Here is a 9,618-nt window from a genome sequence, read left to right as displayed (position 1 = left end):
GGAGCTCGTAGGATAAATGAGATTTTCCCTGTTGATTTAGTTCTGCTACTGTGAAGTTAGTCCTTCAAGTGGGCGGTTTCTCCTGCGGCGGATTGGCGGCCCGTTCTTCGCCTCGCGAACAGTTTCCGGGATCGTCTACGCAACCCCGCATAAGACAAGGGGTGAAGTTGATGGACGGATGGATGGATGGATGGATGGATGGATGGATGAATGGGTTCTTTGACGTTTTCTGTCATTCTTGTGACACCTAGTGGAAATCGGAAGCATTTGCTGAAGGTTATTTAAATTATACATCACGATGGCAGACGTTTGTAGGTCTAAATGAATAAATTACACTTTTTTTTCTTCCATATATTAAGGTTTAACAGACAGTGAACTAAAATATGAAACACATTCATTACACTAAACTCATTACACTATGAGAGGAGAGAAGGCAACTGTGTTGTTTTACTTGTGAAACGTGGATTGGTTTGTCACTGTTATTTGCTGGTTTAGCATGAACTCTATCCAAAGTATCTGTCTTTAATGCGCTGTTACACCCTGATTGTCTTATTCCAGAAAACTGCCGTTCAGATTATGACTCGGCACCACTCCAGCCCAGAATCTTAATTAACCTTTATGATGCTACTACTTGCCTTGATTAATTACATGTACAGAAATTCAAAACGTTGCACCTTCCTGGTATGCCTTTTGCCATTTTGTTCACATTCTTATTAAAAATAATTAAATAATTCTTGGTTTTCAGTACATTGCACCGTACATTAAACATACCAATTCCAAATCAGGCTGATACAACATTGTAGCATTGGAGTTAAGCACTGTGGGGTGGGGGGGTTGAGGTTTCCATCCAGTTTGTGATTATGGGGGGGGGGGGGTTGTATTGAGCAGTTTTGATTATTGGGGGGTTACAATCTCCTTGCCACCCCCATCCCCTGGAATTTACGCCTGTGAGCTGGGACATAATTTCATTTTTAATATAAAATGTTGCAGGGTTGCAGTGGTTTGCACTGTCACTTTGTGCCTCTGGGACCCGGGTTTGAGTCTTCCCCTGGGTTCCATGTGTGTGGAGTTTGCATGTTCTCCCCATGTCGTCGTGGGGTTTCCTCTGGGTACTCCAGTCTCCCCCCACAGTCCAAAAACATGCTGAGGCTAATTGGAGTTAACAGATTCCCCATAGTTGTGCATGTGTGAGTGACTGGTGTGTGAGTGACTGGTGTGTGAGTGAATGAGGTGTGAGTGACTGGTGTGTGAGTGAATGGTGTGTGAGTGACTGGTGTGTGAGTGAATGGTGTGTGAGTGAATGGTGTGTGAGTGACTGGTGTGTGAGTGACTGGTGTGTGAGTGAATGGTGTGTGAGTGTCTGGTGTGTGAGTGAATGGTGTGTGAGTGACTGGTGTGTGAGTGTGCCTTGTGACGGGTTGGCAGCCCATCCTGGGTTATTTCCTGCCTTGCGCCTGTAGCCTGTGGGATAGGCTCAGGAACCCCCATGTCCTTGAATAGAATAAGCAGTTTCAGAAAATGGATGGCATAGTGTCATCTTCTTCTTCAGTCCTTCGAAACGGTGATAACACCATATTTATTGTTACTAATCCTGAATAGAGACAGGAGTAGTTTAAGCATTGTGATTGTAAGGATACTTGTGTTAAACAAAGGCCCATATAAACAAAAAAATTCAAATAAATCTCTCCCCACCCTGGGTCTATGTAGCGTATTACCTAGGAATTTGCTCCAATTACAATATACGAATAAGGTTTTCTGATCTGTTGCTGCCCGTCCATTCATTAATTACCAGGGAGTGCTCCATGATGATGATAGCCTAGCGTGAGCAGCGTGGGTAATCACGTGGCATGTACACGCATGCTGTGAAGCAACAGTGCTACTCACTGAGCTACCCGTATTAAAAAGCTTTCTTTAACTTTCATGTACTCGGGGGCGGAGTTACTTTTCCGGAGGCCTCTTAAGTGGGACGCTTTGAGCTTTTAATTAAGAACGATGGAACACCAGTAACATGCTAATCAAAGCCTGGGGTCCCAGCGGTAAAACTCATCGATCAGGATGGGGGTGGGAGTGCTGTCAAAAATTCACCGGTGGGGGAGTGCGGGGTGGCTATAACGCCGGCGGACCGATCGGCCAAATTTAAAACGTTTAACTGCTCCCTCTTTCGAATTTTTGCGTACTCTCGTTTCATTGTGTTATTTGCAGCTCCGGTCACAGTTTTTAACCACCACTCTAGCGGGAGAGTATCAAAGATACGGGAGATGTAATGTTACTCTTGTATGTTTGCACCGTTTTCTTCTTCTGTTGGGCTACTGTGCCGGTTCACGGTAGAATAATCCATTACTGCCGAGATGGGGGGGCAACTTTATCCATCCGGGAACTTTTGCTAAACATGCAAATAACGACCATGTTGCTATCATTAAGTGATCATATTGTGTTATATCCTTAAAGTAACTGACCTTAAGGTAACTGAAAATTCTCCCTTTAAGGGGCCCAGTCTCCGAGGTCCCCAGTCTCCGAGGGCCCCAGATGGCTGCCTACCTTGCCTTGTCATCCAGATAAGAGTTATTTTGGGTGACCAGAGGTACTAACACTACTTAAACATAATCTTTTAAGTTGTAAACACCTCTAGAGGAATGTCATCCCTTTTTATTGTAGTAATTACATTGTCAATATAAATTGATTGTATATGCCAGCTTGCATAAAACCTGTTTAATATTTGTTGTTGTTATGTTGGAGTGATAATTCCCAACATTAGGCATATTTGAAGTATGTAGCTTGTTCTCTTTTTACAGCAACTTTTAAATAATAATATCTGACATCAGTTATGATTTTAAAATAAATTCATTTCTGTGCAATACAGTTTTACACGAACAACAAAGATTGCGGTGTGTCGACATGTTAGACATCCCCCCCCACTACCCATCCAGCCAACCATCCATCCGTCCATTTTCTGTGCCCCCTTGTGTACCCCCGAAGCAGGGTCATGGGGGTCGAGAACATATTTCAGGAGCTACGGGTGCAAGGGAATAACCCAGGATGGGGCGCCAACCAATTGAAGTCTTTAAATTGCATTAAATAATTTTCTTTAGACTTGATATTCCTAGAGTAGATATGAATTTTTTATTTTCACTTTCACTTTTAAGTATTCAGAATCAACTTTATTTCCTACATTTATGTACGAAGATTTTTTTTTAGTCAGGTCATGCGTATTTTGGCAACTATTCAAATATTTTGACTGTGATGATCCGTGTCGGGCGAGCAGGCAGGGAGCGGGGAATCGGGACGGGTATATTGTATTCCAGAACAAAGGGGGTTATTTGGGGCAAACGGGGAACCACACGGGACATACGTCAATGACAGACCTGGGGAAACAGACTTGAAACGGACTAAATGCACAGGACTGACTAGATCAAAACGGAAACAGTTGGTAACAAGCGGGATTCACATGAGGGTAACGAGGTGAGCGTGGTCATGACATTGACTTACATACATAGTAAATTTTACAATAGCTTTTTACAAAACACCGGTTGCACAAAACACAAGAATTTTCACCAAGTTATGGTTTCCTTAAAATAAAGTTGGTTGCACAAAACCCTTAAGTCTTCTCCTTACGGTTTCCTTAAAATGTTCACTTAAGTTTTTCCCATTATCTTGATCTTATACTTAAGGAATCACTTCAAGTTCCCTAAACGGTTGCACGAAAGACCTTGACAGTCAAATTAAGTAAAAAACTTAAGGTACTTCTGATTGTATTTAAACGGCAGCATGGCTGAGTTTATGTTGACGAATGAGGAAAATCAACGCATCCTGAGAAGTGTCATGTGACTGGAAGTACCCAATGAATACAGTTAATGATGATCAATTGATTTGACCTGACTAACAGTAAATTTATGATTTTATTTATATGGCCTGCAACATGTTTATAATCCATTATTAAATCTGCCTAGCAGATCGATCTTTCAGTTTCAAAGAATACAAAATGGTGTAATGTTATCTCGGTAATAAGTGCTGGCGAGTTTCACCCTGGGCACTGGCCATAATATCCAGAACTACATCATTTATGGAATGAATTTTCCTACGCAGAAATATGAAGACGCATGCAAAAATGCATTTAATGTATCTGAGATACAACAATAATTCTATCTGCTCAGTCTTTCCTCCACTATTGCTCTTTTCCCAGTATTCAAGTGAATCTAACAAGTTAGCGCTGGTGCTTGACGTCAAGTATTCAGAAAAATTATCGCTATATGTTCTACTAAGTTGTTCTTTTTCAAGTAAAAAGTACCTAGTTGTAGTGAACACAGTACAGCTGAGGGAACAGTCTACTTTTTCAGCATGATGCAGTGGGGACAAAATCCAGCTTTTAAATTGTATTTATATTCGTCAGACAAATAATATGTTTCATTTCGGCATTGTCATTAAACGCATATTTAAATCATGTTTTTGTTTTAATTATCATCACACAAAAACCATCAACATTTCTGTCAATGAAATTAACACTGGAGGCTGACGAGCCGGCATGAGGTCAAGCAATTAAATGATCTCCGTGGAAACTACAATTTTACTGTCAATTTTAATATTTCGTAAAATGTCTTTCAATGCCAGAAATCCCCTGGATTTTTCCTTATGGAAACTTTTTAAGTTAAATAAATCCCTCAGCTAAGGAGAACTGAAACCTTAAGTGTCACACTTAAGGGGGAAAAAGGTGTTTTGTGCAACTGGACCCTGAAATTTGGTGAATTTAATTTCACCAGTTACCTTCCATGCCCTTGAAAAGTGTCATGTGGTGCAACAGTGATTTATCTTAAAAAATAATTTACTTCCTTAGTTTCCTTCCATGATATCATTGGTGATATTATGATTGACTGACCTATTTTCCCCCCAAAAACCCGTATAATTTATGAAAAAGGTATAACAATGCTATCCATATATCAGCGATATTTCACCCGAGGAAAGTACATTTGGATGAACTTCAGCTCCTTCCATTTTGTGTCACACCACATGACTATATGTTCACGCCAATAATTACACAACAAACTCTAAAATTCACGAAACACATTCTACGCAACAAATGTGACATTTTTATTAGCTCGTTAAGTTCTGAATATCAGTAAGGTCCAAGTAAATTTACACACAAAAACATTTTATAGACAGTTCAGATATAATATTTAAAAGTATTTCATTGATAAATGCAAAACACCTCAAAAAACTTAACAGTGAAGGGTAATGCAGCTCATGCAGAGAAGACTGGTGAAAGCAAAGGAGTAACTCCAGTCACCTCTGAACTTCACCAGTCTGGACTGGTCAACTTAAAAACACTGGCAGTTTTCCTCTCCCAGTAACTGCAGGAAGCAGGTCATAATTTCTCCCTTCTTCTCTTTCTCCCAGGGCTCACTTAGCTTGCAGTGTTTAATCTCTCCCTTCTGCTTAGCTGGATAGCTTGTCCTATTTAAGGTAACCCATAATAACTGGACTCTTCGTCCACTTACATTTAGCCCAGACTACCTTAAATCCGGCAAGGTAACCAGCTATGCAAGAAACCCTGTTTCATTATACAGGCTCCTAGTATCTAAAAAAACTGCTGTCGTGGGTTCAGTCTGTGTCAGTGGTGCACAACAGAACGTTGGATTTGTTACAGAAACAAACTAAGAAAATACCAGGTAATTGCTATTATACCACAACCATGTTGTGATGTCTTGAAGTCAGGTTTCAGTTATCCTTTTGTTCCAGGGTTTGCAGTAACGCACTGCCTATGGGGCAGTGATTTCTCAATACTTGTTAAGTTACTCTTAACAAGGCTACAATGGTGATAAAATGTGTCACAAGCATGAAATGTTTGTATAATCACTGCTGTAAATTTCATTCTTTCAACTATTTTAGGATGTGCATTAATTATTACGTAAAGCATGAACCTATGAATGAAAAATGTATCGAAATTGGCTTGATTGAGACTCCCCAGCATAAAAACTAAACCTTGGACTCAGTATCTCAGCCTTATCTCATCTCATGTTTGGTCTCCTCACCCCATTCTCTTCATGTTATGATATAAATATTTCAGCAGAACAGCTCTTTTCTACCACACATTTATATTGTACTGAGCTTAGCCAAATGTGTTTTTTTTTGTTTTTTTTTGCAGAAATACTTGCCCTCCCCACTTTTGTTTCAACCATGGCTGTTACGTCACAAAAGAAGCTCCAGTTAACCTCTATATCTTACATCTACTTACCTACACTCAGGAAACCTTACACACTCTGCGCTCCACGTTCTACACCTTCAACTCCACACTCTACATTCAAGCAGACCTGCAAGACCCTCTACACTCTATAATCCACAAACCCGAAACGCTACGTTCTACATACTTGCAGCTGTAAGCCCTTGAATTTTAGAACTTTGATGTCTTGTGAGAAACAGTTCTGTGGAAGCACCTCATAAAACTTGGACCCAGATTGGTCTTGTCAGCTCTCCTTCTTGCTCTGGTATCCTGCAGCAGCAATGGGAACGGAAAGGTGGCAACTTGAAGGCATAGCAGGCCCCTAAAATTAACAGCTATGCCAACATCTTGCCAGCTTCCCTCTTCCTACCCTTCTCTCCCATTCCTGTTGGAGCAGCAGGCTCCACCAGCCCCCAGGTGTAGGCCCTAGGAATAACAGAGGAAAAACAAGGTGAGCTGCTCTTGGGAGTTTCATTTACACAAAAAATTATCTGAGGGCGGAACAAAAAATGATTGATTCAGAGAGATAACCAATCAGATTGCAAAGGACGTGGGTCCAAGCAAATAGAGAAGGCGGGAACAAGACATTTGATTGGTTGGTCCTGCCTCTTCAAATCACTTGGACCCACCTCCTATTTTGGAAATATTTTGAAAATGGGTTTTCTTTTTGTTGTGGATCACTCATCAAGTTATGGAATCACCATGTCACTCAGCATTCAAGGCAGAAGTGAACATAGCCTGTAATTGTTGTTTTGGTACAAGGAATATATCTGCACAAGATTAACTGTTTGATTACTATATTGGCAGTATTTCATTTTAATGTATTTAAAATACATATTTAATTTTTAAGTATTTCGTAATTTATATTTTGCTGAACGGAAAAAAATCAGATGTACTTTGTACATAAAATACACACATAATTATTTGAGTTAAAAGACTTAATAGAATTTTGTTTTGCTATTTATTTTCTCTCATTTTATGAAACTTCATCACTGGGCTAGATGCAAGCAAATCACGCAATAGGTCCTGTTGAAATCTTGCTTGTTGTAAACTTCATCGGTGCTCCAGCCACCGGAAGAACTTCACACTGTTCCATTCCACTTGAATCAGTGTGGTGCCGAGGTATGACCCGGCACACAGCTGCACCTGGGTTCCCATCCCTAAGGTGGATTGGAATGTAGTTTGTGCATCAACACAGTGTAATCAGCTCATGTTCCTTACCCCTCTCTCTTTGAAATTACAAATAGCCCACAAGTTACAATTGATGTGCAAGTAACAAAATACGTTTTGGTGTATTTCTGCCTATCTCTGAGTACATTTCTTCAGTTTTACGGAAGGAGGGGAACTGGAGATAAACACAGTAAGTTACCTTACTTTCCAACAGGGTGATTAACGTATTTTAATGAACTATTTAAAAAATTTTGATGAAAATAAATCAGCTTTAGAGGTTAAGCATGTATGTTCCCACCAACTAGAAAATCCCGGTATCTGTTATAATTATGATGCATTATTAACATTTTATTATTTTTCATAAAATACATGGCGACCATCAGCTCTTTGATTAGCAAAGTAAGCAAATATTATAGACGACCTTTACATTGACGAATGATTAAATGTGCTGATATTTTAAAATTTGAGCATACAATGTGTTCATATATTACGTGGAACGTGGTATTTAAATATTTAACGATACATAAGATTGAGGCGAAATACAAGTGTTTATGGACACTGAAAGTACAGAAAACGTTTATAACAAGAACTGTAATGAACTGTAAATAGCGGTAATGGTATCATGTTCATGTAAATAAATAAAACATAAATATTTGTGAATAAGCTCGCCTTTGGCTGATGGAATTGCTGCATCAGGTGCAACACGCATGCGTATACAGCACTGTGCAAAAGTCTCGGGCAGTTGAAGAAATTGTCTATAGCCAATTATCTGAGTAGTAAATGTATATTCTTTTAGAAAAAGTTATCACTGGAATATATGGAAATTAATAACTAAAAAGAACTTCTTCTGTTCTCCAAAACATTTCTGGATTCTGGTTGGATGGCTATAGGGACACAGCTTTATGTCCCAAACCTCTCCTCAAGGGCACCTCAGCCGTTCCACGTATTTGTTAAATTCCACCAACAGCTCAGTCGATCCATTGAATTAAACAAAGTCAGTGATGTTGATTAGCCCAGTACGGTGTGCTGGTAGTCGAATCAAAATATACACTGGTGTACTGGACGGCTGATGCAAATTCTGGGGTGACTTTAGGAGAGGTTTTGAGATTTCTAACACACTTGGACAAACGTAAAATCGTAGTTTTACACCGATATGATCATTAATTTAAACATTTTCTTGGAGTGCCTAAGACTTGCACAGTAGTATATATTATACATTTATCTCTTGCGGTTTTTTTTTGTTTACTTTCTGGGTGATGCCTAGGTAGTTCAATATTAATTAAACAGAAAGTATTGAGGAAAATACGGACCAAATCGCTTTATTCAATTTATAAATACACAGTTATAAATTTTTGTTTAATAAGTTTAACACCATATGTGGTAAATACATCGTATTATTAGTGTATATTCAGTCACACATCAATACATCCATAGGCCTTATTACTCATAAATGAAAATGAGATTATCGCTTGATATGAAGGCGTGTTACTATACATAAGTATTACGTGTCAAATATTCGAAATACTTAAATGATTCAAAGTTTTACGAACGTACAGTTCCAAAGACGAACGTATGCCTGCGGAAGACCTCCTACCTGTTGATCCTCGAGTCGGTCGTTCAGGTGGCTTTGTGTCCTCCGACAAAACAATCCGTTGAGATTCTGGGGGGTACACGTTTTATAGGCAATAAAAGTGCCGGGAGTTCCTCAGAAAAGCGCGATGCAGGCGGCGATGAGAAAAGTCTGACTCAGCGCAGTTCTCAGGAACGCAGAGGCGTAGGTTTGCAAGAAAGCTCCGGGCGTCGCTGGTGGGTTTTGCCGCAAAAAGCCCCAAGATTATCCAAAATCACTCCATGCCTGGGTGCACTAACACCAGGGAACTCTCAGGCATATCTCGGGTCTATTAGAGATTAAATTCCTCGGCTAAATTATTCCTAAAGGTGCGTTGATAAGCAGGGAATCCCATAAAAGAGTCTATCGGTTCGTTCCGAAAGCGGCAGAGGACAATGTACATTGAATTTTTCAACGACGCCTCGCATGCGAAATGATATTTAACACACACCCATATAAGTGCTCGCGGTTGTGCACGACCAGTACTTTAAGAAAATTAGTGTGCATAGTTTAAGTGGAACTGCATGTGGATGAATGAAAAAAGACTCAGAAAATACAACATTCTGATTATATTCTGATGATTTTTGAGGTGCCACAGGAAATCATTGGTAACTAAAAGTAGTAAACA

The sequence above is a fragment of the Brienomyrus brachyistius genome, chromosome 12 (assembly GCF_023856365.1).
Source record: "Brienomyrus brachyistius isolate T26 chromosome 12, BBRACH_0.4, whole genome shotgun sequence".
Taxonomy (NCBI): Eukaryota; Metazoa; Chordata; class Actinopteri; order Osteoglossiformes; family Mormyridae; genus Brienomyrus; species Brienomyrus brachyistius.
The sequence above is the reverse complement of the archived record's forward strand: the minus strand, read 5'-3'. Positions refer to the sequence as shown.